The sequence below is a fragment of the Phascolarctos cinereus genome, unplaced genomic scaffold, assembly GCF_003287225.1.
Source record: "Phascolarctos cinereus isolate Bilbo 61053 unplaced genomic scaffold, phaCin_HiC Scaffold_2;HRSCAF=192, whole genome shotgun sequence".
Lineage (NCBI taxonomy): Eukaryota > Metazoa > Chordata > Mammalia > Diprotodontia > Phascolarctidae > Phascolarctos > Phascolarctos cinereus.
Window position 1 is genome coordinate 284,347,231 of NW_027555625.1, and position 6,434 is coordinate 284,353,664.

Sequence of the window (6,434 nt, forward strand, 5' to 3'; positions counted from 1 at the left end):
CTACCTGAAAGCCCTAATCAAAAAGAGGAACTGGACAGACTTTTTCAAGAAATTACCAAAGAAAACTTTCCTGATATCCTGGAACCAGAGGGCAAAATAGACATTGAAAGAATCCACCAATCAATCACCTCAGGAAAAAGATACCAAAATAAAAACTCCAAGCAAAATTATGGTCAAATTTCAGAACTATTAGGACAAGAAAAAAAAGTGCTGCAAATGGACAGAAAGAAACAATTCACATACCAGGGAGCCACAATCAAAATTATGCAGGACTTAGCAGCTGCAACGTTAAAAGATCCGAGGTCATGGAACATGATATTACAGAAGCCAAAGGAGCTAGGACTACAACCAAGAATCACCTACCTGGGCAAATTAAGCACAATATTTCAAGGGGGAAAATGGTCTTTCAATGAAATAGAGGGATTTCAAGCTTTCATGAGGAGAAGAACCAGAACCAAAAAAAAAAAAATTGGCCTCTAATATCAAGAGCTAAGAGAAGCATAAACAGGATTTCAAGCTTTCAGAAGGAGAATAACAGAATTGAATGAAAAAAAAAGATCTATAGTATCAAGACCCAAGAGAAGCCTAAAAAAGGTAAAATTAAAAAAAACATAAGGGATTCAATAGAACTGACCTATTTACATCCCTACATGGAAAATGACACTTGTAATTCTTAAAAATTGTACCACTAATAGGACAGCTAGAAGGAATATACATAAACAGAGGGTATAAGTATAAGGTAAATTTGAGGGAATGACATAAAAATAATTAAGGGATGAGACAGAGGAGTATATTGGGTACAGAAAGAAGGGAGAAGTAGAATGGTGTAAATTATTTCTTGTGAAGAGCCACTAAAGGGACAGCTAGGTAGCATAGTGGATAGAGCACTGGCCTTGGCCTCTGGAGGACCTGAGTTCAAATCCGACCTCAGACACATAACACTCACTAGCTGTGTGACTTTGGGCAAGTCATTTAACCCCCAATTGCCTCACCAAAAAAAAAAAGTTACAAAAACCATATTACAGTGGAGGGAAAGATGAGATACTAAATGTTGAAGAAGATGTGGGAAAATTGGAACACTAATACATTGTTGGTGGAGTTATGAACTGATCCAACCATTCTGGAGAGCAATTGGAACTATGCACAAAGGGCTATAAAACTGCGCATACCCTTTGACCCAGCAATACCATTTCTAGGTCTGTATCCCAAAGAGATCATACAAATGGGGAAAAGACCCACATGTACAAAAATATTTATAGTAGCTCTTTTTGTAGTGGCCAAGAATTGGAAATTGATGGGATGCCCATCAATGGCTGAACAAGTTGTGGTATATGAATGTAATGGAATACTATTGTCCTATAAGAAATGATGAACAGGCAGATTTTAGAAAAACTTGACTTGTACAAACTGATGCAAAGTGAATTGAGTAGAATCAGGAAAACATTGTACATAGTAGCAGCAACATTGTATGATGATCAACTATGAATGACTCAGCTCTTCTCAGCAACACAATGATCCAAGATAAGTACAAAGAACTCATGAAGGAAAATGCTATCCACAACCAGATAAAGAACTGACAGAATCTGAATGCGTATCAAAGCGTACTTTTTTCGCTTACTTTATTCTTTTTCATGTTTTTTTCTTTTATCTGTTTCTTCTTTTGCAACTGTGATTAATATGGAAATATGTTTTACATGATAGCGCAAGTGTAACCAATATCAAATTGCTTACTATTTTAGGAAGACAGGAGGAAAGGGAGGGAGGGAGAAAAATTTGGAACTCAAAATCTTGTAAAAATGAGTGCTAAAAATTGTCTTGACATGTAATTGGGGAAAAAACTATTAAAAATAAAATACTAAAGATGAGTAAACTGAAGCTTAAGGTGATGAAGTATCAGACCTAAGTTCATACTAGGAACAAGTGAGAGATCTGGGTTCTGAAACTCAGATTCTCTGCCTCCAGACCCAACAGCAATAGATTGAGACTAGAAGGGACCCCAGAAACCATCTAGTTAGTCATCAGAACATATGAAACCATGATCATAGCTAGAGAGCTGGAAGGAACTTCTCAGGCCATGACTGCCCAATCTCTCATCTTACAAAGAAACAGAGGTTCAAGGAAATCAGATGGAAGCTACTTCCACTGGACCATTCTGCCTCATGGCACACCTTCCCCCATTTAAATGTCTGAGGTCAAATTTGAACTCAGGTCTTCCTGACTCCAGACCTGATACTCTGTACACAGTGGCATCACCTAACTACCTGTACAGGGCTTGGTAAAGAGGAAAGAGACCTTGATTCAGAGTAGGAACACGTGGGCTTGAATTTTGGCTCTATTTATTAGAGGCCCCTGGCAACTCACCTGCCCTCTGTAAACTCATCTGCAAAGTGGGAGTCATAATAGCACCTGCCTCCCAGAGTTGTGAGGATCAAATAACAATTATGTCATTTGTAAAAATGTTAATTGATATTATTAATTTTGGGTGAAGGCTCTCTCTGAAGTATTGTGGAGGATAGAGCAACAGCTAAGGCAAATTTCTTGCTTCCATTTGAGTATACACATTTTTCTTGAGGTCCTTTTCAGTTCTGTGTCTCATCTGGTCTTAAATTACGTCCAATGAGTCATAGCTTGCATATCTCAAGCACAAGCAGTTTTGAAAATTCCAGAACATCAGTCACACAAGCTCTTTAGTTCTCTATTCTCGGCCACGAACATGAGGAACAAGAGGTAGGTTCGCTATCTTAATGAAGCAAAAGTAGGGATGCAGTGGAATTCTATTGTGCTAATAGAAATGATGAGAAGGATGTTTTCAGCAAAACCTGTGAAGACTTGTAGAAGTGAAGTAAGCAGAACAAGGAAAACGCATTTATACAATAGCAACACTCTAAAAACAAACTTTGAAAGCCTTAAGAACTCTAGTCATCACAATGACGAACCATGATTCCAAAGGACCTGTGGTGAAGCATGCTACCCACCTCCTAAGGGAGACAAGGGACTCAGGGTGCAGAATGAGACACATAGTTTTTGGACATGGCCAATGCTTAAATTTATATTGCTTGATTTTGCATATTTGTTATGAGTTTTCTTTTTTCCTTTCTTTTTCTAATGGTCAGGGATGGGAGGGAGAGACAATTGATTTTTCTCAATTGAAAACCTAAAATTTAATTTTAAAAACAAATGAAGTGAAAGGCAGAAGCATAGTGAAGAAATTGCTGAATCCTGAGCCAGGAAGACCTGAGTTCAAATCTGACTTTAGAGATACTTACTAGCTCTGGGCAAATCATTTAACCTCAATTTCCTCATCTATAAAATGGGGATAATAATAGTAACTACCTCCCAAGGTTGTTGTGAGAATCAAATGAGATGATTTTTATTGAGTGTCTGGCATATGGTAGGTACAATGTAAGTGCTAATTATTATTTTTACTATGTGTTCTTGGGCAAGTCCCTTCATCAATCAGCCTCAGTTTCCTCATATGTAAAATGAAGGGGCTGGACCTGATAACCTCTAAAATCCTTTCCATTCTAAATTTATAAGCCTATCAGTGTCCTGCTCTGAGAAGACTCTTACCTCCCAACCCCTCCTACTCTTTTTTCCCCAGGGGAGCAGCAGACTGGACATGAATAGAATGCGTCCTAATGATAAAGTATGACGATCGTGGCTTGAAAGCTTTCAGAAATGTAGCACCTTCTTGGAGACTTCCGTCTCTAAATTTTGCTATACTTGATTTAGAAGAATCTAAATTAAAGAAAAAACAGTTCGGGGAAAGGAGGTTGGCCAGGGAAATGAACCCTTTAAAAATTCCTTGTGAGATCCAAACTGCATCCTATTAATATTAAAGTGAGGCAGCTCTCCCTACGGCTGCCTCTGGAGGAGATTTGTCTGCTTGCTCTCGGGGGTCCTACTGCGCCTAGTTCTTTTTGAATGTTCGGCATGAAACCCACAGCCTCCGAGTTAGGCAGAAAAAGGTCCATTCCTCTTGATGCATACGCAGAGGAGATTGCCCCAGGCACAGAGAAAACGGGAGGATTCTTAACAGCGGGACCCCTCCTTGGCAATCAGCATCCTGATTTAAGAGTCTTTTAAAGTGAAAGATGATAGGGTTGAGGGGAGGGAGGCTTGGAAGTTTCAAATTCATCTCAAAAAATCATTTTCTATGTGAGAAATCCTCATCCTGGTATTGTTTGAATTTTGAATTGTGATCTTTTACACCTCAAAGCAGAAGGCAGTGTAGGATCTCCAGCTTCAAACACAAGAAAACAAAAAAGGGCAGGTCTAAGAAAAGTTGAAAAAGAGTTAAGAAAAGACAAGAAAAAAAATGCTTCACAATTCCCCATGGGAGAATTGCTTAGCAGAGATTCAAACCTGGATTCTGAATATGAGCAGGTCCCTAGTCTCTAGACAATGGGCACCCACAATGCAACTAATTGAGCTCTGCATGTGTCATTTCATTTATAGAATGTTCAAACTGAAATAATCCTCAATACCATCATTGGTGACAGCAAGATGCCCTCATACCCCAAGGCAATGATTCCACTTGAAAGCAGTTTCTCCAGCTAATGCAAATATATTATTAGCCGTACTCCCAAAGCCATAACATTTGGTTCCAAAAGAACCATTTAACTGTTTCTAAAAGGAAAGTTGCTATAGTGGCTCTAAGGAAAACCAAATATTACCTTGGAGCCACAAAGACAGCCGCATGTTGTCAAAGGTGTTCCGTCTGTGACATTGAAATAAGAGTCTCCACTCATGGAAAAGTTTGTCAAGGGTTCCCTCCCAACACGTGAGCTTTTGAGATAGTGGAATTATTTTGAAAATGCTTTCTAGAACCCTAAAATTATTCGCCCTTCTTTTCAAAAGGAAGGATGTACTGAGTTTCTTGATTGCCACCACAATTGGGAAGGCTGGGTATTTGAGGGAGATAGCAAGAAGGCAGCAGCTGTTACCAATGACTCCATCAAGGGCACACCAGTTTGTGTCCCTCTCTGAGGCTTCCCGGAGCCCACCTCCAAAAGCTGAAATCATCATGATGTCACTAGATTAGCCTTCCTGTTCTATAGCTGACTATACAGTCAGGAGGGAGAAGAGACTCTTGGGTTGTGGCAGAGAAATGTGGCTCTGGGGAATCTGTAGGTGGCTTTCCTTGTGTTTCTTTTCCTCTGGGATATCTGCCTCTTTAGGGAGAGTTTCCTTTGGTGGGATTTACTGCAAGTTGTCACATTTTTTAAAGCCCAGCATGCCCCCAAAGGTCTTAGAGAAAGATGGTGAGGTTTTCCATGTGAGCAATGGCTGAATCCTTGATTAAGACTTTCTGAATACTTCCCTATTCTCTTGGGAATGCTTTGGGAACTTGGGAGTTCCTTCTTGGGAATGGCCAGAGCTTGCAGGACCTCAAAACTCAAAGTCGTTAGAACCTGGCCCAAACTTTCTACCATCATTTATAATGAGGGATGTTCCTCATTTTACTTCATTTTCCTCCATTTTCAAGTTCATCACATTCAAAGAAGAACTACAAATAGTTTAGACTTAAATTTTGGATAAAAATAGTACCTTGTATTCAGTCCATACACACTAGTACACATATGAGCAAAATTTACATACACATGTACACATGTATACATGTATATGTACAGGTATGTATGTTCATGTGTGTATATGTGTACATATATATACACTGCCAAACTTGTCAAGTTATACATTGGCTAGGGCTCTTATACTTTGTCTTTGATAAGGTTAAAACATGTGTTTTAATAAGTTCAAACAAGCATTCTTCTCCCCTTGACGTTGTTATAAAAGTCTCATACCCTCTCCCAATGCTAATTTCAATGATAAAAAATGCAAATAATAGTAAGTTTGAGAACAGTGATGAGATGAGACATTGTACATTTGAAAGTTATATCAGCATGCCCAGTGTTGCCTGAGTAACCTTTATGACCTATGAAGTTACCTTTTTTTCTTATACTTTACTCTTAACGTAACTTAAAATAATGTTTTGTAATTTTCAAAATGGTCTAGTGGACTTTTTTTTGGTTTTAGAGTAATGACAAATATAGTTTAGTTTTTCATGAAGGGATTGCCAGTTAGAAGAATCTCAAACTCTGAGATTTTGCTTCATTTTTTTTTTTGTCGTTGTTGGTTTTTTGCTAACTTTCTGTAGGTAGAAAATGAAAACATGGGGACATATGGTCACTGAGTGAAAAGTTCCTGTTCTCTAAGTTAAAAAAAGAAAAGCTAAAATGTCTTGAGAGCTCAAGGAAAACGGAATGCATCCACTTGAGACAAGGTGACCTCCGGGGTAAAGTATCATGTTAGAATCTGGGCCTGTACTTAAGCTGATAGACAACAGGAACCAGGCTCTGTTTTAGGGTACTGAATCCTACTCTCCTCCTCCTGATCAGATGATAATCATTCCAGAGCATCTCTTCTGACTTCCC